The sequence below is a fragment of the Varroa destructor genome, unplaced genomic scaffold (assembly GCF_002443255.2).
Source record: "Varroa destructor unplaced genomic scaffold, Vdes_3.0 BEIS01000004.1, whole genome shotgun sequence".
NCBI classification, from domain to species: Eukaryota; Metazoa; Arthropoda; class Arachnida; order Mesostigmata; family Varroidae; genus Varroa; species Varroa destructor.
Window position 1 is genome coordinate 34,397,708 of NW_019211457.1, and position 25,934 is coordinate 34,423,641.

Sequence of the window (25,934 nt, forward strand, 5' to 3'; positions counted from 1 at the left end):
TAATTTATTCGCAGCCCGGGCACATACAATTAATTTTGCCTAGATTACGCCCTATATACTGAGACTCAGAATCTAAGGTGTCCGGTCAGCATTAGAGCAAGGATGCAGCAATATGGTACTAGTTCTAGACAATTTTCAAAGGCTTGTTTTAATTGAATAGAAGCTAATTAAACTTTAGAATGTCCCATGTAAAATGTTCGTAGTCTACTAAGCACTGCCCGATTCCTCCTATGCGTCTTTAAAATCTGCTATTCTTTACAAAGATCCCGCTTGCGGTCCATTATCCCGTACAGCGTAAACGAGTTTACGTCGTGCTGGACAAAATAAAGATATTTCATCGAAGGTAAAATTTAAAAATGGGCCAAAGACCGACATAGAAAAAAAATTAACATAAACGAGAAAAAAATCACGTTCATCCTGCAGCTAACAGGTCTAGGTAAATATAGATGCGTATCACAAACATTTTTTTGGAGAAAATGCTGTCTTTTGTTGTTTAGCACCGCCATTGTCGATCATGGTAACTTTAATCGAACATAGGCCATCAGCCTTTATAATCAACGTCGTAAAATAGAGTAACGCAGTATCAGGACAAATGAGAGCAATAGATCGGAATCACTGTATGGAAAAATATTAAACCGAATTTACTTCAGTTTTGTTATTGTTGATGTTTTCGTGCGCATCATATTATTGTTTGCGGTAGTCGTTTGTGGCAGTGTGTTGAAACGCGTGTAGAAGAACTGTATTTTAAAGGCATATGAAGATGGTGAAACACGCACCGCTTTACGATACGCTCTTGATAGCAAATTCTAACCGTTTAATGCTTTGTTATGTCTAAATATTGTTTGTATATTGCTGAGCAAAAGAGATTTCAGCTTCACGCGTATAGATATAATTAGAAAAGAAAAAAAAAAAAACCACATGACAAAGCATGCGGTTACCGTGAATCTGGCTTCTAATTCCATCAAATAGCGGACCACCTGTTGCGACTCCAGAGCTCGTATTTTCCAGCCACCTATGTGCAATGTATTTTACATCTCGGCGGCGACACACGTCATCTGGGCTATGAATACTTAGACGGCTGCCTTCCGCCTTCACTTTATCGGTTCGTCGTTCATTGATGTTCGTTGCAGCACTCCTTGTCCACCAATCGGCCAGATGCTCCGATCTGTAAGCTTTTTTTTCCATTGTTTGTCACGGCGGCCTGCAAACGATGTCCTGACCAGACTAGTGCTGTATCAATTCGCAGCCATTGGACATCTTGTCCACCGCGGCGTCGGTGTACGCTACACTGTGGGTATGAGAAAAACAATGATTGAATCCACTTGGCTACTATATTGGCCGACTTGAAACTACGTGAGTCTATATATAAAGCTGATTATACCATGTGGATGTACAGGTTAAATTGCCATTTTTTCTATATGTGTTATTATTTGTCTAGGGTTCTTCGAGATAAAACTACATTTAATGCGTACACACGCGTACGATCGCGGAGATAGATAGAAAGATTTCTCTATGTACACCCACATACAGTGTCTCTTTATTGTTGTTTGCTGTGCAACCGCTTCCGCCCCCCAATAGTGCCTTGAAGAATCTGTTCTTAGCTTGATGTGGTCATACCGCGGTAAACTAGCTTTGCCGATCTTTTCGCCACGTCTAGCGTAACGAGGCGAAGAATGAAATGAAAAAGGGGATCGGTGATTTACAATTCACCGTAAGACATTGGATACAAAAAGGTAAAGAAAGAAAAAAACAAGTTTGTCACCCGCACCTAGTAACTAAGGCAAAATGAAGCGGAAACGAGGAGAGACGAAGTGAGTTTCTCTCAGGGCCATGAGGGGTATGGGGTCGAGAAGAGACAAAAAAAAAAAAAGAAAAAAAAAAGATAGCTCACTCCTACTAATATTGTTTACCTGATTTCAATTCTTTACTAGAAAGTTTCTAGAAATAAACTGCCGCTAGAGTTCCACGAACTGTGTGAAAATTTAATCGTATCGTGCATCAAAAGACCATCGTATGCAGCCTAATGATAAAACGAAAAAGGCAGGAAACAATGATTCCGTTGAGGCTTGTTTGCCTTTTAGAACCACCCCATCTAAGGTTACCTCTGTCAGCTCAGAACCCCTCAATTCAAACCCGAATTTTGACAGCTTGAACAATTCGATCAAAAGGAAAACGGGATATTTTTAATTTCGATAGCAAAAGATAGCTAAAAATAAGAATTAGTTGAAAACCTTATTGCGGAAAAGTTGCTGCCATTGCTGGTTGACTGGCCGCACTGCAGTGTGATAGTCCGTCTCGATTGAGCTATGTGTGCATGTCAATCTGTACATATGTATATATCCATGGAGCCAACAGCAGTCATAGCAGTACGTGTTGATAATAAATCCAGATACCTCGATGCGTTTTTCTTCTTTATCGTCTAGAGCGTATTTTTACCCAAACCTACCGTGAACTATCCTATATAGCGGTTTGCTTGCCACTTGTCATCGCTATTACATTGCTGTTATTATTACCTGAATGTCTATGTGTTCATGTTGTTCCCTGTTGTATGACTGTTCTTGACAGAACATTTTGATCGTGATTGCTTTGTTATACATATTCGCTCAATGAGCTGTGTGACGCACCGGGTATCTGCAACGGGATTGCCGCAGAGGCAGCAAAAAAAAAGCACCAACGTAGTGCTTTAGCTAACAACATCGTGCTTTAGCCGGCCCATCTCGTTTTGCAAATGTTGCCACGTACATGAAACACGAACGTATACGCGTATGTATGTATGCGCGTGCTGTGGGAGCGTGCCGACGTAGTCCTCTGTGGGGTAAGCGGTCGTGTGGGGGCCCGCAGCGGCCGCCTCAAAGCTTGTGCTTCGCACTTGTTCAACCAAAAGCCTCCTCCGCCGCTGCTGAAGCCACTAAGACGTTCAGCGTCAGTGGCGGATAGCTGTAGCGCTAACTCCCGAGTAGAGGATCGGTACGGCAGCTGTTCGAGCAGCAGCGACGAAAATGAGGCAAGTAAACGTATTTGCCCGCTGTCCCTGCGCCGCTAACGGCGGACTCGATAGTGGCGGTGACTTGTAACGTGGTCAACGACTTCATGGTCGTCGTTGGCTAGCATGGCGGTTTTCATTATCCTGTATTGCAACGTCAACAGTCAAAGGAGGGCGGCATATTGATCTTAGCAGAAATAGTAATACTGAATATATCAGTTGTCGTTGTTGTTGTTGTTGTTGTCATCGTACTGCCGCGGCAATAATGTCTACCGACGTCTTTTATTTTACTCATTTCATGTGTTAGGACTCATTTAACTGGACATTACATTTTCAACTGGAGATCACATCAGGGGCGGTGACCGTCATGTGCGATTGCTGTTGATTAGCAGCATTTGTCAGCGTTGTGTTGTACCTCCGCGTGCCCCGCTGCTGGCCTGTGTGCACTGTAAAACCGTGAGCGAACGAGCCTGGCCGTCTAGCTATTTTTCCGTACAAAACAAAAACGACAAGGTCCATCGGTTTCTATGCCGTATAAACTTGCGTGAATGCACTATGTAATGTGTGTAATGCGATGGTGCCCATATTGTTGTGTGTATGAAGCCGCTCGAATGTATTATGTACATTTAATGACCCGGGTCGGCATTGGCGTTTAACCCCGATCTGATGATATAGATCAACAGAAGCGGCCGCGCTAGCAGCCGAGGCAAACGCAGTCCGAGTCGTGCGCGAGAAATGCAACAATAAGTGGTTCGACAATAGCAATTACGAGAGGAGCATTTTGTAGTGACTGGTGGTAGATGATTGGAAAGCTAAAAACGCCGCGTATTCATCATCATTCATTAGGTTGGAGAGGCGCAGGTATCTCTGTGCGTGTGGGACGGTCATAGGCAGGCCAAATAGGCAGGCCAATTTTTCTCTGGTATTTAGAGCGAGGCTTCTATCGAAGTACGTGAAGTCGACAGTCACACGCTGTATCACTCCACATCTAACGAGTGACAATTGCCCGCAAAAGGTTCTACACAGTACTGGATGCTTTCGACTGAAACGGAAATTTGCTAAAAGCCTTAATCTGATGGACCACAGCTGTAGTCACTAGGTGCTATATACCGGAAATATAAAGTTAATACGATTCGCGATGCTAACTTCCCATTCTATCCATTCTTGATTATCGTCCCCTGATAGCAATCTTTCAAGAACGACTCCGGTGGTAACCAAACAGGCTATAATCGATCATGACTACTGTGCCAATATAAGGCTACGCGAAGTAAATAATAGTATCAAGTCCGCGTACCCGCCAAAAAGTTACGCTGTAAGTTAACAAAAACGAGACACGTTTACAGATAAACGACTCTACTTAACCGGCAAAGAAATAACGATAGGCGGTACCCAGGTCTCTTGTAAAAGTACGAACATTTTAAATTTCCCATTTGTGTACTCCTCTAAGTCGGTCGCTTGTTAGCGGCGTGTACGTGCGTCCGTTTCCTGTATGAAAACATCAATAAAATCTTATTGAGGCAGGCATCGTTAAACGGAAATGTGCTCGAATAATCCGTACCTACTGAGATGCTGATTGCGGTTTTGGTAAATCGTAATTGTCCCATGTACGAGATGATCTGTTCGTGAAACAGTTTCGCCACCATCAACCATCGGTCAAAGGAACATAACGGTGGTCAATCGCGCTCGGTTTTGGTTGTTTGTATTGTACAAGCCGTAGCAATGCGCCGAAACGCGTCTAGCCTAGACGATATCCAATCTGTTTCTGCGGTTCGAAACGATACATCATCCTGATCCTTTTTGATACTAATAGATCCAAATTGTGCCAGGGCACCGATCGTGTCGACGTCTGACTGAATATGCCAGAGTGTGAACACGTGTTAGCGAAGATGCGGATCTTACAAACCAGCTTGTCAACAGTGATCATGCCTATGGTGGTAAGTGCAACCGTCGTTCGACAGCAGATAGGTCAGATGGGCCGGTGTAAAAAAAAATAGCCCACGCTTGCGTGGGCAATGTTTTTATTTTCGTTGATTTTTGCAAGAACATTTATTAGCATGTATGACTGTACAAATGATTTTCAATTTTTTATAACATACGCATTTAAGGAGCTGAGCTGGCTAATTTTCGAAAGAGATAATCTCTTTGTCTATCTGCATTGGTCAGACAGCGGTGAGAAGCTAGTTCAAAGCCGCGCCGACGCCTTTAGTGGCCTTCGACTTTTCTTTGTTTGAATGTTACCTGCGACGCTGAAGAACATATGCGTACATCAATACACACACACCAACTCATAGCGGTCCCTGTTGTGTATTCGGAACTATCCTTCGCAGTTATCGAAAGCCATGCTTGATTGAAGAATTTGTTTGTTTTGTTAGAGAACTAACAGAGCAATGAAAGTTAGTTGGATTACCAACTATATTAAAAAGGGCTTGATGGGACGTCATCTTAAGCATTTACAGAGAGGCGACACAACATTGTCAAACATATCACGTCTGGTTTTCTTCTGCTAGTGAGAAAAGAAAAAGACCGAATCATCCACTCAGATTCTATAATGCATACAAGGCAAAACGTGAAATACCATTATAGAGTAGTTACCGTGCTTGGCTATTAAGGTCACGTACTGCCCACCATATGTGGCTGTACATATTTACGCACTATGTATGGCACAATTTATTGATGGAATAATTAAGACTATACATCATGGTGTGCATATTGCTCACACTTCGGCACGTTATAACAAAATGGACTTTTAGGATGCAAATTTCCCTCGACAGTATCACGTGCAGCGATTTACGCCCCATTTTTCAATCCTCTAACTAATACTAATGTAACATTTTCATGCTTCTCGTGTCGCTTTCTGGGCCGTTCCGTTCTGCTGCTTTTGCAGTATACCAAATGGAAATAATTTATTTGAAATTCAGAAGCAATCTTGTTCCGCCCAGTTGGGTTTACTCAGTGCTCGACCCGTCGCTGTTACTAGAGACAATTTTCAAGATACGAGATAGTAGTTGATTCGTAATGAAATACTTGAATACTATGCAAATTTCCATGTTAGGGTATTTCCCGACGACGTGAGGACATGGAAGCAATGTGAGTTTGCCCCCCAATGAGGCAACCCAGGACTAAACATCCCCTTCACCGATGTCCCCTTCTCGGGAGGAGACGGGCAGTAGGGAACGTTTGAAATAGCAGACGTTCTGCTGTGTGGCGTTTGTATTCGCTATACTCTTAATGCTGGTGAATCCTTCCTAGACGGGTGGATTTCACCGATGCAATAGAGTCGTCGTACGGCAGCAGTGGTGGCGACTCACGCGTCCTGCCGTGCCGACTCCCATTGAAGCACGCTGGTGGGGTACAAAGGGGTAAAATGTCATCTCATGCTCATCAGTGTGTGAGTTTCCTCGACGTGACTGGCTTGGGAATATATATCCAAAACAAGGCACCCCTTACCTTATCCCGTAATCGCTAACCCAGAAGGAAACCTGCCTCTTCATCAGAGTTAGCTGATGTACGAAGGATTACTATTTCGCTATCTACATTACTATCGCTTGCTCAAAAGGTCACTGATACGCCAGCTCGAACCCTGCCAACTGGTAGACGGGTGGATAATTTGAGTGCACCGAACAGCACGTGCCTTTAAACTTACTGAAACGTCACACACATACATTTTTCCTGTAAAAAAATAACCAATGCAAGCCATTCTTCTAGCAACTACACCCACACAAGGTAATCATCACAGTATGATGGGCCGGCATAGACGGAATGTTTCTTAGTTCTACTCGGCTTACTTCTATCATCAACATCGAAACTTTTCTCTATAGTAGCGTTCGTTTTCGCTGTCCACGATTTTCTTATTGTTTTGCTTCCTCAGTTGCTACACTTAAGTCTTGCAACTGTCTCTAGCCTTTAAACACTATAACTAGTGATGGCTATGGTTATTACCTTTTTACTGGTCCTAGCGTTTACTATCGTCTACCTTTCCACTATTTTGCTGACGCGATCAATGTCTTCGACTAATCAGGATGCTTGCCTATCCTTCCGAATACGTTTTAACATTGCACGTTCTTTTCTCCTATTGACTTAGTAGGCAAAAGCAGCGTGGCAGACGGTCAGCAACTGCTGACCGATTTGATAGCTTTAGCCATTTTGGTAATAGCGAGAGCGCTTGCACTAACCCCAACAGCAATAGACGCAGCATAAGAACTGGCACTACGGCGAACTCGAATGACGCTTGCAGGCTCAACGAGGCTGTGCATGGCCACGCACAGGCGCCTGAGCTCATCGACCTTCGCCCTGACGACCCTCCGTCAGCCAAGGGACCAGCACCGACCCAAGAGAGCGATGATGAGCAGAACGCTTCACACGGTCTTGGATGAGTCATCAGTACATCGCATGCGATTCAAACAATTGCACCGGTAATAGTTAGGGCAGCAACTGGAAACTGGTAAAATGGTGACATGAGCAGTTGTAATGTCTACACTGTAAAATCATAGTAACGTCTGTGTGGGCGTTTTTGTACGCCTAACATACACGCCACGAGCGCTCGAGGCGATATATACGGTGTGGGTGAAATGTTATTTGTCTCTGGTTTCAATCAGCTTTTAAACAATTCATTAACCTAAGATACACTTTTGTTAATGCCAGTATTTCTAGATCAAGTTCAATAGAAGTGGGGATGATAATTGGATTTCGACAAACGTCTTTTCAATAAATCTCAGTGATGATTCTCAAAGATGTTCTACTATTGACGAAGATATATCAAACTATATTCGAACATTTATTTAAAAAACAAGCCCCGTTTTGTCAGTCACCCCGTTCATGGCGATTTTGAAAAAAACAACTTCTGCTAACCGGCATTCTTTATATATATAATATTACAAAAAATTTTAGGTGATTAAAAAACTACTTTTTTAACTGACAAAGTATATCCGCAAAAGATAATCTTCTGTCTAGTTTTTTTTTCCACAGAAAATACATCTCTTGCTGCGGATCGGTTGTAGAATTTTTATACTCCGTAGACTAATAACGTCAAGTTGTTCCGCGGTGTTTCGAGTTTGTTTCTCGGTATCGCCGCTGGACTTTCGATCAGACGACTGACTCCCAGCACGAAATGAAATGTGCTTTTGCCCGGGTTCGAGCCCAGTTCACAATGTGTGTCTAAAATGAACAGGCAACTATGGCAACTACCCAGTAACGTATCACGGGGACTTTCTTCTCTTAATGTGTTGTAAAAAAAATGGACGCCAATGGAAGCGAGAATCAAAAGCGGAATAATATTTCGGTACCTTTAGAAGCCAATGTTTTTTCAACTTCGTAAGTTTCTAATATTCATTAGACTCCTTGCTCGCAGTATGCGTGTTTACATTTGTCCCTGACTTCGACTACGACGTGGCCAATAAGACCCAAGTGAAAGCTTCTGATGAGAGAAAACCGTAGCTGTGATACCGTACGATTGTGAGATCTGATTTTAATAGCATTTAAATAGTTCTATCACCCTGTGAAGGATGCCTCCATTGGCCACTAGCGTTCTGCCGGCATGTGCGTGCTGAGTTTAGCTGTATAGACCTCCTCTAATCGCTTGCTTCAGGTAGCCAACGAAAGTCCTATCAACACGATCTTTCTGGCTTTTCAGCACGATCGCATAAGCGATAACGCTTATTGATTAGGTTACGTAGTGTTCCGTTTCAGTATGGTCAACGACATGCGAGCATCGACACTAGACTATCAGTGTGCCCATACGATCTGTAGTAATTCTTCAAACTATCACCATCTCTGCTGTTCAAAATATATTCAAAGCGTCGTTCAGTGAAGACTCATGAAAGGCAGCATTAGCTAAACGGAGTAAACCGATAGAAAGTTGGTGTCTTCACGAGCAAGCTCTACACCCGAAAGATGTTTGCACGGTCGTCAGCAAGCATCGGCGACGTTAGCAACAGTAGAAGCGCGTCTCGAGGGAAGATTTTTCCTGCGAACAGGTTTGATAGCCTGCGCGATAAGGTCTACACGTTTGTCAAAACAAAATCTACGGCCACTAAGACAACAGAATAACAGCAACGAAATGATAAGCTACTCAGCGGTAGCCAGCCAGTTGGGACCTTGTCAAGATCATAATATAAACATTTAATTGTTTACTCAACGCTATAATAGATACACGTGATGACAGGTCAGTATTTCTTGGTCATCGGCTGTTGCCGGTGTGGGGTCGGTCGCGTCAGCTTGGCTTGCGGCTGGTTCGACAGGATGAACTGGGCAGAAAGTCTAAGGTTCTGATGAGCCAGAGGAACATCATTGTTTCCTGTAAATGGCTCTGCTGTTGTTGTCAACTTAACTGTCGGCGACATAGCCGATATTGTACGATCTTTAGGGAATGGAACAGCTGCGAGCCAACAGGGCTTCACAAGGGAGAAAGTCAAGCCGTAGGGTTGTGTTGTGCTGCGCCAGCGGCGGCGGCGGCAACAGCAGGAAGAGAGCAGAATTTGATACTGTTTATCGTAATAATCATCTGGACGTAGACGACGATGGCGAGATACCCTATTCGTGTTCGTGGCGCCTCGATCGAAAAAACATATCGGCAAAGGAAAAATGACGTGAAATAAAAACGGTAACAGCAGCAGCAGGACAAGCTGGCAAGATCAGCGGTGTACAGAATAATAATAAATGTACTTGGAATTATTTACGAATACATTAACAATTATGTGAGCATGTTCGAAGATACGAGATAACGTTAAGGTGTTGGGAGGCTCCCAAATGTCTATAGCAGATGACGAACTGCCCGGCTCGCTAACTGCTTGGCTGACCCAGTCAGCGTCGAAGCCTGCATCAGCGTAGAGGATCACGTGAAACATTATACGTATACGATTTATGTAGCGTCGTCTCGTCCGGGCGAGGTAGATCACTTGTAACATTCAAATTTCCACAGCTAATCTTGTGTGTTTTTATTGTATTATGTAGAATGCATACCTTGTTCGTTTCTACCATCGAAGACGTATGGCTTGAAACGAAATCCTCGATTGGGTAGATATTGATAATAAAATTCAAGAGCGTGCAATACACACATCGTGCCAAATACTGGCTCCAATATATCAAGCATAGGTGGCATCGATAGCAAGAATTGCTTATAAAAAATGACCGTTAAGGGCAAAAGTGGGTTAGGAAGCGTTTATCTGCGTGCATGTTTCGGGACGTCTTTAGGCACAATCGACTTTTATATGTAGAACACAGATCGTGCATTGTTTGCATTCAAACGTAAGCTGAATGGAATCAAGGGAAATATTATAACCTTTCAGTCTACCCCATATTCGGTACGTCGTATCGGTGCCTTGAAAACAATTTCAATCAATTGGAAATTATTCTAGCAGTGCAGCGAATGGTAATTTTCGTTATAGATTTCCAAGTTACATATGGCGGCTAAACGACTCGTAAATAACTGCTCTTAATATCTACTTTTTGTGATAATTAAATGCTGACTTTTACCGTCATTTGCGGACAAAAAACACGAGTAAAGTTCACAGATGTACATACGAAGTCCGAACTGCAGAGCCTAGTTAACTACACTTAACCATTTATGAAGCCGACAATTGGCCTAGTATTGGTGGTCCTTCGATCGAAAAAGCAGAATCGCGTCGTTCGCAAGTGAACCTAGACTAATGTTTCGTTCAATAAGGCCTACGTAAATCTTAATATATGCTATTATGACATATATGATGCAGTGCTGTGATTTAACATATTTTCTGCAATTTTCTCGAAATACGCCAAATACTAACGCGTTCCTTTTTTCACAGTAAGAGTCGTTTTGGGATTTAATGGAACTCACCCTCTGGCACGAAATAGACGCACAATACAAATCCTTCTAGGTAAACTAAAATCAGTGCGGTAAGCATAACCATTATCAATCCAATTATATAATAGTTGTCGTCCACTTCGTCTACTGCACATGATCTACGGGGGTCTAGATTACTATTTATCACAATCCAATAACCCGTTGATAGACCCTCGATGATTTGCTCGTGACCACCATTATTTTCTTACTCTATTCGGATACACGTAGAGCTTTTGGCGTCGTAACACTATCAAATATCTGAAACACGCCTCGTACCGGCATCGTGTTCGTTTGTTTGTCGATACGGTGGCGCGGGTGTCCGTATGTGTCTGAGCGCGTAGCATCGCTAACAGCGTAATAACAGCGAAGCAGGCAAAAACAATAACATTTGACAAAGAATTTTCAATATTTGCGATCGCATCGTCAGCTTTGTTCTTAAGCTTGCCCCGACAACTGCTACGCGTCTTCGGATCGAAAGCCTTTTCGCGCCGTTTGTTTGTTCTTCACTTTTATTAATTCTTACGGATGCTCAGATGGGCAGGCGTGAACATCACCGCCTGCTCGAGTGTTGCAAATCTTCAACAAGTTCGTGTGTCCATATGCGATTAGAGAGGCGCTGACTTTGATTGGGACGTTGCTTAAGGGCTATGAAAGACGATGCTCAAAGTATCAGCAGCAGCGGTCGTAATGCTGCTGGCTGGTGATAATTCCACTGCACAGCACGAAGCACAAAGCCTATTATAACAGTGTTTATTTCTGCTGCTGTTGTTGTTGTTACGATGATGCCTTTCCCGCAGCCACTAAATTTATCTCCGTTGCTTCTTTCTACCTGTCGTCGTCGTCGTCGTCGTCCCCCCCCCCCCCCCTTTCACACGTCCACGGACACCCTGATGCTGCCTACCTGATACTTAATACAGGCCACTAACTACGATTGTTGTCGAGAAGACGACGATGACCACGTCTCGATGTTATAATCATGGAGCAGATAATAACGGGCGCGAGGCCGTGGCCAGCCTCAATCAATTTAGTAACGGGCGGAACGACAAAATGGGCGATGATGGACGAATTTGGTCACACGTACCACCCGCGGCTGACGCAGGCCATGCAGCCAGTGATCGACCGAAATTCTCGTAAAAGCTCTACGTGCCAAATCGTTAGTGCTTCACACCTTCTTCCGTGAGCATAGTGGATGAGTATCAGTTTAGCAGTAGAAGTTTGCATTAGCTTTGGCTAACCGTCGGCGTCTACCATTTTCGAAAGCTATCGGTATGGGTCTGTACGTGAAACAGAATCAATTGGATTGTGTGGCGATCGCGCCCCCGGTACTCTCGTGTGGCGGCTCGAGCAGTAACGCCTTATCGGTCAACGGCCAAAGGCTGTTATGTGCAGATGGGTAATGAAATCGAGGCCGCTTCCTCGACCAGTCGTCGATGTCAGCTATTAATTTAGTTGATTTGACTGTGTTAACTATGTCGATTAGATCTGAGCCTGCAGCCTGCCAAATGCTTCGATTATTAAAATCGTTATTTTACTCAAAGGACAACCAAAATTGTGTTTTTTGTTATTGTACAAACAACGATTCACGTGAATGCTACAGCGCTGTGCTATCCTGGCACATTGAGCATGGGTGCCATCTTTTGCATAACAATAGGCCTTTAGGTATCATGAATTTGACGCTCTATTATTTGATCGTTGAAAAATTATTGGTATCCACTTGGTTTATTGGGCAAATTTGCCGAGGATCGCCTTGAGTTATCTTTAAAGAAGGCTGATTGTTAAATGAGCCTACATCTTTCAGCTATGAAATTCCCACTATGCATGAAGCACATTTTTCGGGTCGTTTCCGTAACTTTTTGGCTTCGGCAAAAGGTCGGTGTTTCAAACCCACCTATACTTAATGTCCAACGTATTGGTTTCTAGTTTCTGAAAGGCCAAGACAATGACAACAGCCCTATAGAGCAAAGAAAGTTTTTTTTTTTTTATCTGAATAGAATGTCTGACTGTAAGCAATCGAAGAATAAAAGGACAAAAATCAATAATAAATTATTTCTCTAATGACTTGAAATTCTACTAGATCTGAAAGAAGTATGGGACAAAATAACGCAGACTGAATAAATAACTCATGACGTGTAATTCTAAAGCTGAGAAATGACACATCAATTAAAAACTTTTGGTCCTTCGACGGCCTGCTGCCGTATTAACTGCTACTTAGATACCGACAAACAGTACCCCACACATTCTAGCTGAACTTACTGTATGACGGAAGTATGCGTCATAACTGACCTTTTTTACGACAAAAAAAAAGAGATCCGAAAATGGAGATGGCCGCATTAGCGAACAATTTTCTTCTACGATCACTAGCGGTAAGAGGTTTAGTCGGCCCTCTACTCGCATATGCTGATATCATAGGGTTGTGTGTAAGCAAATACATGTGAGGTAGTGGGGGTGTAGAAAAAAACGTAGAAACTAGACATCAAGAGTTACAATTCTTCCATCGAGCAAGCAAGCGACCGGTAGCGGGGAGTTCTGTTCGACTCCTTCCTTTCGAAAGCGTAAGGCCTTCCATTCAATAACGGGGGTCTCCGTTATGAGAACCGTTCGAAGGCAGTAACGTGTAGAAGCCAACATCGAGACTCTTTATCAACGGGCAGAAGCGAGATAGATGTTGCCTGTCTATGCCAGCCGTCCGCAACAGAGAAAGAATACGCGATATCATTGGGTTTTTTTCTGCTTTTTTTTTAGAAAAGCTCAAGACGAATGACAATCTGACCGTATGATGAGATAGGAGCAGGAAATGCGATCAGCCCTATTGGAGGGCGTTGGTAAAAACGGTACTTTAAATCTCAACTAGAGCAACACAGCGAGGAGGGTCAGGGAGCAACGAGAGAGAGGCCAAGAAGATTGTTCGGCACAAACGGTTAGCATAGAAATTGGCAGGAAGTGATCATGTCGTCTGCTTTTTGTGGGATAGAGGGGCCTATTCACATTCAGATCATGGATCGCTGTTTCACTCAGGCGGAACCTGAATAGAGGTAAAAGTCTTAACTGCATAAACCACTGTGGCAGTTTTGTCGTTGTATAATGTACTTCATTTACTCACCAGGCCATGAACTCGAAGCTCGCCAGGGGCACAGTTTCACCGCAAAAGCCTATGGCCTAACTTCCACTTCTGTACTAGAAAAAACGGACAATTATTATAATACTTCGGACGATATTTGTTCAATTTCGTTTAGGTTTCCGATCGAAGACACTGATCATGTAAAATATAACACAAGAAGAAAAACATAGAGTAAAAACAAGAAGACATTTGAAATACCCGCTGATCATTAGAAACTGTCAAATAAAGTGTTCAGAGGATGAATGGATGAGTATTTAACAACTTCAATAAGTACACGAATATATGTACCTGTAATCTGCGGCGAAAATTTTTAGGCCTCTGGGCAAAATTGTGACGACTGTGTAGTGGGTACTGGGGTCAGGTGTTCCACTTTGTGTTACTTAATCACAAACTTGCTATCAGAACCGGGCTAAACGTTGATCGGACTTTCGTACGGTCAGCGGAACGTTCCGCGTTCACAACTTGAGGGCGGCGCCATACTTAGAAGGCTGATATGCAGTTAACACTTTGCATTAACGAGCTGCTTGTCCGTTCTTCAAGTTGTCTTAGTTTACTCTTTTATTTCTCTTAATTCATAAGGTCCGTCAGCTGAAAAACGTAAGCTATAATGCATAGGGTCGGTTATAAAGCATATGTAGAGCACAAAAGCAGTGCCCAAGCTACTTATTATATGTCAGCTACACATCAGTGATTTTCAAACAGCCTATCTATATATATGATCTGAATCGTCCGTTAATGCTATTCGGTTATTCCGTATTTACGAGTACCTATTTACCTGTTCGCGTCACAGCTTTCGCGGACAGTATATTTTTTAAAAATTTCCTCCAGCTCCGGCTTCTCTCGCTGTCCTACTATTTAAATATTACATGATCTTATGTCCTGCTACGTGCACTCTATGCTCCATATAGTTATGCTTCGCGCGCTGGAAGCTGGAGCAAAAAGACATGGGCAGATACCTATAAAGATGCGTCAAATATCGTATGATTAGTAACAAGGGCGCGCGGTAGGCCGACTATACTTAAATCGTTCAAACATTCCTGGACACGTTCCTCGCTTGAGAAAGATGAATAAGAGCCCAACTCTTCCGTAGCGCGCCTTCACCCGTCGATGTCCGGCCAGTTTTGTACCCAGCCGTTCGCTGGTATTCATAGCGGGACCTAAAGATTGCACGCCAAACGCCTCGATGACTTGCTAATTCGCGTTACATGCAAACCTGAGACATTAGAGCACGGGGAAGCGTTACAGTGTTTTCCCCCATACTTAGGGGTCATTAAATTCAACAGCAATTTGTAATTCCACTAACCATGAATTGCGTGAGAGCACATTTGGAGGAAGCCTTGGCTTTTTCTTCCTTTCATTAACATCCTCTATTTCGACGAAGGATAACGAACGATGGGGCGACGGCGTTGTATCATTACCGATCCCCTCCCCTACGTGCGCACGCTTTCGAACTTTCAGTGTTTTTCATTTGCCCTCGTTTGTAAATTTCGTTTTGTCGATAGATGCTGCAATGCTTGAAATTTACGACGAACGTCGAAAACGATGCCATCAGCTTTAGCTGCTCTCTAAGTTCCCTATACAGGATGAGGCAAGTTTTTTGACAGTTGAAAACGTCACTTGACAGTGGTACTGCTTTCATAATAACGTAAATCTGTTAAAAACCCGCTCTCTTTGCTGAAATCATTTGAGTTCTGTTCTACTTTATGTATAACATTGTGCTGTAGATGTAGCGTTAAAAGATCGGCTATATATTTTCGTCAGGCATTTTCTCCTCTCCATTTTAACTATTCATTAGTAGACCGTACGTGATGCATATAAATCAATATATTTCATCTACTTGATTTTGGTGATCGGCACCATGGTATCAAATTTGGGGGGTCGCTAGCCAATCGCTGCGGCTGCCCATGCCGTCCGACTTGAAGCGCTCGAGCAGTCGCATCGAAGAACGTCTTTCGCATTATTGGCAGCTTCTGTTGTTATCTGTACTGGTAATAGTGGCGCTACTATTTCTGTAGTTACTCCTGATAAGCATGAGTAGTTCATTTTTTTGCTGTCGTTTGTTTTGATGTGGTCTCGTTCCGTCTCCGGGTGCATCTAACTCGCCATTTGTGTTTGGCCACCGAATTGCATGATTCAGGCCCAGGCTAATTCTGCTTGCCTAGGTCAGTCGACATGCCTTGTTCCCTCAGCTGCAGCCGACGTCCATATCCGTAAATCTGCGAGAGGTAAAGAGAAGGAGACACCACTCTCGTGACTCACCTTTGGTTGCTTCGTTTTGGAAAGCGAAGACAATTTTATTTTAGTCTATAGTTGTCTCAGTGTCGCCAACGGCCCCGCTCAAATTAGACAGGAGATCTGGTACGATCCGCTTGAACTTTTCTTAGGTCGAACAGCGGGACACCAATTGATCCTCCTACCCCTCATTTCCCGCGTACTGTCCCGCTTCTCTGATCGGCTAGTTGTAATACACGTCACATCCGTCATTGGCGGCGCTTTGACGTTTGATGTTCCCTCACCTCTTTATGCTTGTCTCTCACAGTTTCTATCATTCGATGTAGAAGCATCCGTAATTACATAGCGACGATACAAACGACAAAGAGAACCGGCACCAGCGATAGTCCTCCAGCGACTGCAGCTGAAATAGGTAGTAGTTCGAAATTGAGTACCAGTATCCAAATTTACGGAACTAGCAATGTTCAGATCAGATCAAACATCGCTAGTAAGTTCAGTCAGTGTTCGAGTGGGCCGTTTGGATTCGCTAAAGTGTAGCCGAACTTATAGGAGGATTGGCGCAAAATGAAGATTTGATGTTTTTCCACTCTTCATACTATCGACATATTTTTGCTTCAACAAAATGCTGTCTTTGTGATCGTTGCACCTCTTCTTAATTGAAGCCTTGCGAAGCACCAGCTTTCCTGACCCTAGGTGACTTTACGTGATGCGTTTGCCTGCTAATCCTTTATTTCGGCTTATTTTTTATACTGCATCGTTTTTATGCTTCACAGTTGCTCCGTCACAACATTGTGGCAATTTGTTCATCTAACAAATGTATAATGCGCGTAGTAAGCTAGGACAGAAAACTGCTAGGTACATTTTGATGCCGTTATGTTAACTAGGCTTAGTAAGTTTCGCGCCTTTCTGTTTTCTTATCCCTGATACTATGTCATTAAACACTGATCCAAAATAAAATTGAAAATTTAGGAGTCATTTGCACTTTTTATTTGCTGTCAACATCGATTACATTTTGCAGACAGACCCCTTCGCCCAGTTTCACAAGTTAGTCTGACAAGCGATTTAAAGCTGCTAGCCATTTTGACTCATATGGCTTCATCGTGGCTCGCCGCCTCGCAGAGTTGTCTCGGTGGAGAACTTCCCTTCGCAAACAAGGGCATCTCATGCTAGCGGAGCATAGATTGCTTGCATAATATCCACAATGGTCCGTACCTTAAGTAGTTATCCTCGCTGTCAATTGCCGTTGAAGAAAGCATTATTAAGTAGGTTCGTGGATCCTAATTTGCTTTCAGATATTGCTGTGGGTTAAGTTATTCTGTATTTTTTTTGGACGATTCCAAGCAATCGTTTGCAATCTTCTCTTAGAGGCTGGTTTTAAATCGCTATGAATAGAAATGGTAACTCTTCTATGAGCAGCTTATTTAGCACTATGTGTCCGTGTATCGTTCTAAATTTAGGCATTTTTTTAATGCGACACATCTGTCTTCTGTCCCACGCTCTTTGATTCGTTTGCCTGCCAAAAAGTCGATAGTTGTTCCATCCTCATTCAGAGCTGCTTTGTTATGGTGTTTCAGCGCGATACTTTACTACAAATGCTTGTTCGACCGAATTTAAAATATGGTAAGTCCGTGACATACCGTCGAAATACAGAGAGAAGAATCGCTCAACATTAAGTCTTCTTGCAAACACGCGAAGTTCCCTTCTGTCCATGTTGAACGGAAGAACATATTCATCCTATTTGGTTGAGCTGTGGAGTCACAACAGGGCGACCGTATAGCCCGAAAGCTCGGCTAACACCACGCCAAGGATACATGCCCCACGCAAGGATACAGAACAACCCCTCAAATATGGACGCTGGCAGAGCTTGTTCCCCCATTTCTTTGACAACCGGCATACCATATGCGTTCGTTGAGATTTAACATAAACAGATCCAGCGAAATCACATGCGTTAACAAGGACAACCTTTAACAGGGAATTCGAAAATGCCATTAAACTATAAAGGATCTTTATGTCAGGGCTGAAGTTCGAGCCTGCATAACCAGCGTCCGACAACTATTGTATTGGCGACTGTACTTCGCTACCAGACGTCTGTCTCTTTTCACAGAGATAAATGGTCCCGAATCCGCTACAAACAATACCCCATTTAAGTGACCTAATGGGCACCACTCACACGTCAATAGTACCATCTTAAGATACCTACTCTATCAGAGTAGATATCTTAAGATGGTACGTACAATGCGTTCGCGGCTGTTCGTGGCCATTCGCGAACATTGTCAAAGGTTCAAGTTGTCACTTGCTTAAACTAAATCCTCCGCTTATTATGACCATTACAATCATTGTCATAATCGCCAGTCAATCGTGTCCTTTTAGCTCGACAGATCGAATACTATCTCGCATCTTCGATCCGACTGTCACCTATTCAACTTCGGATCGGGTTCGATTCAATTCACTATGAATAGGAAGGTATTCATCATACCGATTGCGTCTTCATTGTTGCCCGCAGCATAGGTATCGGCGCGTGGTGTGCTTTAGCCTAACCGAGGTTCGACCCTGTTTTTACCAACGTCCAACAAACGACATCGAGCTCAAGTCCTAAAAAGCGATACCCGTTAAGAACCGCTTAGCAAGGACGGCTACAAGTAATAGAAGTACGGACGATGACGACAACATCTGCGACGACAACAATAGGAACACAGTGAGCCTGCAGCGAGTCGGCAGGAATAAGCAGGTAGCAGGCAGTTGTGTTATTTAACTGGCTTGTCCATGTGTCGCAAGAGACGGACGTTGTCATACACATGCACATGCACATGCACACGCACACGCACACGTGCAGTTCTCACCAAAGTACAACGATTGCGGGAGCAGTAAACGAGCCTCAACTTCATCAGACCCGCCGCCTGACTGACGTGAAATCGGTTTCTCGAAGCCTTCGATTGGTCTGCTCCATTTAGAGCGCTTAGGCTTTTTCTCTCTGACTATAGCCCTTTGTCGATACGATTTTCTGTCGTCCGAATCCGTTCACTGGCCCTGTAAAAACGCTAAATAATCTCGAGTTCGCTCGCACACGTTACTGCTGATGCTTTCATACCGGGCAGCGAATGTGACAGGCGTGTTATGAACGCATCCAATCAACTTGAAAGATAAGAAAAATTCCCATTATACCTATGTCCAAGCGGGTGCTGTTGAGTAGAATCGATGTGAAGGATATGCGTTTAACTGTAATTGATCAACGCGATAGAGGAACAGACAAAAAAAAATCAAGTGAAGGACATCAAAAAAAAGGACGCATTCTGTAGATATTACAATGGTTAATGAGAAGGCGGCTAGACGGATGTGATTAGTCGATATTTTGTCGCATTTCCTAGACTGCCAGTCGTACCTGTTTAGGCCTAGGGTTTAAATAAAGCCCATCTAAATAGACTAGAGTATGACTTCGGCGTTTCAACCAGTGATCTTACTGCGTGTTCCTTAATAAAGAACTCTTTGAAAGTATACATTATATTTGAATATATCAGACTTCTACCTATTTCCCTATCGAGATCAGTCAGCGATTAGACAGGCATACCTGACTGTGCCTATTTTCAGGTAAAGCTGCTGGTAAGGCTAAGCTTGGACGGCGTCTATAATCAACTATAACAAACCTGATCCAAGTGAAGACTTAGGGACGCCATTAGCGTATGGTGGTAGAGATAAGAGTACAATTGGCGGTGTCAATAACGCTAACGACAATCGCAAGCTCAGCTAGCTACAGCGGAACGCTGATCATTTACGAGTAAATTACGATATTGTTCAAATTCGTATTCCAGTCATCGCTCACCGTCCCGGTAAACAGCCACTTGGTCCATTTGAAGCACTGAAAATAGCACCATTCTAGATTATGACAAGCATAATAAAGCATCATTATTATGTGCCTATATGGGAAATTTTTGACACTATAAAACCACACATAAGATAGGTCACCCGTTTATGGCAGAACTGATATCTAGCCATATAAATGCACCTTATAGTTTTTGATGTTTTCGTCAAATGTGTTTTTTATGGACATGCATTTTAGAATACCTATCTGACGATCGGTTTCTTGAGCTGTCTACCTCACATCGAAAATGACTAAGAGGGATTGTTAAGGACGCCTTTTGCAATACGGTCCTATATTAACATTAGCCTGCTTGCCGTTCAGTTGCCAGTCAGTTGACAACCTATTTTGTCTAAACACATAACGGTTTCATAGAAATCACTAGAAGTTATAATAATCAGACATGGCAAACTAGCTACGTAATCTTAATGCGGTATATTGGGCATGTCTCTCGCTTAATTCCATTCTCGTTTATCACTTACGTAAAATCTTCTTTACGTTAATATCTAACAACTGCACAAGCCGAAGGTTTATTACACCCTACAACATAGCCTATTAGGATTCTAGGACGAAACAGCCACGCAAGGAAGGACACCCCTGTTCCTATAACCATTTGAGTGGTCAACTTCTTAGGGAAACAGTTTCGTCGACAAGGTGTCATGCCGTGTCACTTCGTTGTACTACTCTATCGAGCTACTTCTCAGTGTTTAATGTTGAGCTCCTCTCTTACGCTGCGTGGCGTTTGTCTTTTCTTGCAATAGACGGACGAATCGGGTGGACAAGCAGTAGTTCTCTGTCCGCAAGATACAGCTAATAGGTATCCCTTACCCTCGAAACGTCTCTCTACGAATCGAGCAAAGTGCCGTCCAGAGCGCGTTTGACTTTCCTCCATTGTTTCTTTTCGGCTGACGTTTGTTCGTTCTTGTCGTTCACGTCTTTATCTCCCTCAGTCGTCGTCGCCGCTGTCCACGAACGTCTTGTTTTTGTTGCGTCTACGTAGCTTACGCGCTTGCAAGCCAACGCGTCTAGAAGGGCTCGGGTAGCGGCATATCGGCCTCGTACGATACGCGATGGTCCATGGCGCCGTAGTTGTGATTCTGTTATAGTCGTCCTGCGTTCGAGCTATTGCTACTGGACTCTTGGGAGCTAGTTTTTCGGTTCTTCTACAATGACGTGGGTTCGCGCAGTCGTCGTTGCTATGTCGATTAGAACTGGCGACTCTGTTTGGCCCCTCCCGCGTTTACCCAAACGGGAAGGAAGCAATGGTCGGGACACAGCCAAGAATGGAAAACGGCTTAGTAAAGGTTGTCATTTTCGCTACTGTTACTACAGTTTCGGCGTGGACCGGCGCGGTTCGGCTGGACTGAAGTTACTGAAGCGAAGACCTTTTGTTCTCTTCAACCGTCCGCCTCAATCGGATCCCACTTTGTTGGGTCCACTGTCGTTGTTGATGTCGATTTTTTTGCGGGCTGGGTCGCATCTTTTTGCCGTCAAATGTTCAGTCAAGTAGATTCGGACCGAGCGACTTGTGTCGTATTTGGTAGGTGTCGGGAGCCATTAGCTTTGCCTGTGGTCGAGGAGAACTATTTGTAAACGAAGGTTTATGTGTTTACGGGAGTTGTTCTTGGTAAAAATAGAATTTCAAAAATCCGATACCTGATTTAGCTAAATGTCGAAGAAAATTCCGTTCCAGGGAGGGTGTCCTGTTAAAATCGTTTTTCCGCATACACTGTCTTTTTTTTTTCTAGATTGTTCCGACGTGGACATAAATCTTCGATATATAATGGTACCAGTTTCAGACTGTTTATAGCTTCTAAAGGAAAGGAAGTTGCAATGACGACTTTAGAGAAAGGTTGAAGCTGCTTTATAGCGGTAATGACTTCCTGAAGCTAGCATAGGTTAGGACCCTTTGATATGAGAAGGCCAAATATTGCAGTGAACTGCCTAGTTTAGTCATATCTACTCATAGGCCCGCGCCGGCCATTATTATTGTAAGAAATAGATTAATAGTGACTCGATAGTTCAAATACTAAATAATTAATCCGAAAAAATCATAGTCACTTGCGACCGCACACAAGCTACGAGTACCATTTTTCTATACGTACTAATTGGAAATGCTAGATTGGTAATTCATTATGTATCCGATAAATGACACAGTTACTTTATCAGATTATCCAACGTTATCCATAAAACTACTTAATTGATAAGTTCTTCATTGATTTGGCCTATTTCGTCTAGGCTGATCTGTTTAATTAATAAATGAGCACTCCACACGACCACTGTTAAGCGTAACGATGAACATTGCCTCAGTGAAACAGGGCACGCCGTATTACGTGTAAATGTCTACTTATACTCATATGCGTTTCGCATACGCCCTAAAAGTCGGTGGCCATCTGCCTTTCGATTATCTATGGCGCGTTCCTCGTGTTAGTTCACCGCGCTAGTCATCCAACTCTATTTCCTTTAATAATAATAACGCTGAGTGGTGTCGCATCTTGCAGATCGCATTCGATCATTTATGGTTCCCAGCGCTCATACGCTAAGTGAAGTCTTTAGCCTTCGTCCACCAAAGCTACTTCTGATAACTTCTGAGCCGATGCTTCGTCCCTTTGTTAAACTAGGCCTGCCAAGAGACTGAACGGTGGCACAGAGATCTTTGAACGATAAATTCACATAGCACTCACCTTTATTGCAGATCTGCCTATGCCGATCATTTACGTTATTTCAAATGGGCATAACAAACTGTGGGACTAATAACACCTAGAGCCAAGCTCGTCGTAGAGTGTTCTCAATGTCGGTCATCGATGGCGCATGCATATATTCGAGCGAAACCTAACATCTTTGGGCGCTGTTGGCGATTGCCTCTGTTCGTTTAGGCAGGAGACGAAGTAAGCGCTATGCGTTCTTAAAGTGATACCTGTCCTGGTTCGCCAGTGAGCACCTTCTCTTCTGCCTGCGACAAAGACCATCATGTCGAACCTCGAGTCAAAGTGGCGAGAACTTCAGCGACCACGCTGTCGGATGAGTAATTCGTCAGGTTTTCATCCGGCACTCAGCAAGCACATACCGGGGCAGCCGGAATGCCGCTCCTGATCCCGAGTCCTCCGTCGGCAACAGGTGTGCGTAAATCTCCTTTCGTTCATTGAGGCGTCGCTTAGGCGATGACGATTAGCCGACCGTCCGACCACGATCCGTATCCACTCTAGTGCTCCATAAATAGGCATGACCACATCGGGCGTCGAGTGTAGCCAGTGCAGTGAATCCAGTGGTAGTCATCATGTCGACGGGCACGGACGTCGTTTTCACATTAATGCTGCCATTGCCTTAGCTAATGCGGCTACTCGTGATGGTCCCATTCAGAAAAAAACAGGCAAGTGAATTGTTAAAGTTTCAAATGGCAAACATAAGCAATCGAAAACGTTCAGCACCTGTTTGTCTTTTGGGCCTGATGTTTGTTGTTATCGCTGTTGCCTCTTTCTGGGTGTGCCTGCGCGCTCGTAAGACGTCAAGCAACGTTTACCGATCTGGGGCTTGACAAAATATTATTGATAACGCAAATACATTGGTATTTGTTGACGTTAACGCATAGAACTAGGAACTGGTTATCTGATCGACCTTATATAGCTGATGATCGACTTAGTATACTTTACATTTTCATTCAGGCTTTATGCAATGGCAGGCAATATGAAGCGCGGGATGTCTGTAATGAAGGACATACCTATTAGGATCTACATTGACAAATTATCAGACTTTTACCAGCTGGTCAAGTTTCTTATTAAGTGGTAGGTATATGAACCGTTATTTCAAAAGCCTATTACCGAATTCTATAGAACTTTGCTTGTGAGAATTTTTGAAAGGAACATATATGTGTGTAGGGTGGAGCATTGAACTTAGGACCAACTTTTGCAGATTGTCTCGATACCAAAGGAGAATCGGTTCTTCGTAGAACGAAACAACAAGTTCGTCAAGGCGAAAAACAGTGTTTTATTTGAGTGAAGATTTACTACTATCCAATCTTTTCGCGCTAGACGGATCCCTGCCAAACTTAAAGCATTAACTTTTGTCCAAAATCAACAATTTACATCATTGCTAGTCTTTATGAGGGTTCTGAGAAATCGGAAGAGGCCTTTCATGAAGCAAGCCGGAAGATCCTTAACGGGTATTAGATTTAAGGGTCTCGAAAATTACCCATTGGTATATATAGCTTTTTTTTTTTTTTTTATACAATGCATGACACCTCTAGCGTACGCAAAAATATCTGTTCTTGTTTAGCTACATTCTTAGAAATACGAAACTCATGAAAAAAAAACCGGGTTCGGCTATCCGACCCAGTATAATGGGTTACGGCGTTTTCTTTTGTTTCTTTTTTTTTGTTTATCTAAAGATGGAGATAATTTAATCTAGTCTATACGCAGTGAAACAGATATAATGCACATGGGCTGAACGATCAATCAGAAATAGAACGAGCAGGATATTCTCAATAGGCGAAACCAATGTCGTCGTTGTTCGTGGTCGAATAGAATGGGTAACGTAGACAGAGGTTACTCTGTAGGGTTGAAGCCATCCGTCCATTACTCTAGACGAAACAGATATTAAATGTGTTGAAAAATATTTTCGTAGACATTCTGACCTCTAACAACGCAGTGCAATATAATGATGTCATCAATTTATCTAAGGTGTCCATTCGATTTAATGCGAGGTGTATACACAATCGTGATTTTTCTATGATCACCTAACAGTACTTAGAAATATTTAGGAAACGCACCGTTTATGTAGCATTGTTACTTGTTTACAAAAATAACAAATTGTTTTAGGTAGAAGATAGTGTTCACGTTTTGAGGTTTCGGTATCGCCGTTAGGCAATTCATCAAACGGCTGGCTCCCAGCCTGAAACGAAGCAAGTGTTTACGCCCGGGTTCAAACCCAGACCACAACGTGTTCTTAGGATTAGCATTATCCGGCAAGCTATTACGGGAGCAAAGCATACGTATCAGATCAAGTATTCATTGAAAAGGAAGTCTCAGTTAAAGCACTTACGATGTTATTTAAGTTTTTTCTTGTTATGAAATCGTTGCTATATTCTCGTCATCATGGTTTTTTTATTCAGACTTAATTATCCTTTTTCTGTATGTATATTGGACACAGCTTAGCTCAATAAGGAGTTTATGCTGGGCCGCCTTCTTGAAGAACAGTGCGGCTATGTTCATTCAGTTGAAGGCAAGCGTACTATTGCGTTTACGGCGTGCACAGACCATTCAGCTTTGGTCCTGGGCATTTCTTTTTGTTCCACTGATGAGGAGTCTCAGAAATGTCTATGCCCAGCCCATACTTATCGCTGGGCGTCTGTTCGCGCTCTGTACAACCTTTTCTAAGTCGGAACAGCTTCGCTACTCGAGAAATCTAAGGTTCGAAGGTGTGTTCCATCAAGCAATGCTAGGCATCCTTCATCTTATGAGGCGTTACAATGATATTTGATGCTTGGAAAAAGAGCTTTCATTAGGTACATCTTTTGTCCATTTATAAGATCACCTTTCGTAACGTTGTTAACTGTTCACCACAAAATTATACGCTACAGACATTTTGAAACTGGTATTTTTTCCATTTTCAAAGAAACAAGATGGCTACAATCTGTTTCCGCAAGTCAATGCTCCAAACATCAGTTTGGCTTTACATACCTGGTCTAAGATGGGAATCAACAGTAAGACAGTGCAAGTTGATTTGTAATATGTATTAGGTAATGTCCTGTTCCTAGTTTCACTACGAGCATAATGGTTTTATGCATATTATAATGATCATACGCCACGGAACGGATTAATTGCAAGCCCGTTTAAATCACCATGCGACGCTCGAACGTCTTCATCAACTAATCATGCTTGTTTTTCTGCTTGGCCTTCAATCTTTCGTTCTCCTTCCCGAATCTGTAGCTCTCCTC

The 25,934-nt window shown here is 43.1% G+C and overlaps 1 protein-coding gene across 1 annotated transcript in view; it reads left to right on the top strand.

The window, feature by feature from the left end:
* The window catches only part of LOC111249113 (uncharacterized), a 197,410-nt gene that overhangs the window by 121,982 nt on the left and 49,494 nt on the right, over nt 1–25,934 (top strand). Inside the window, exon 3 of the mRNA XM_022802510.2 lies at nt 7,218–7,395. The gene's annotated coding sequence lies outside the window, so the exon portion shown is untranslated. The remainder of the gene's footprint in view (nt 1–7,217; nt 7,396–25,934) is intronic.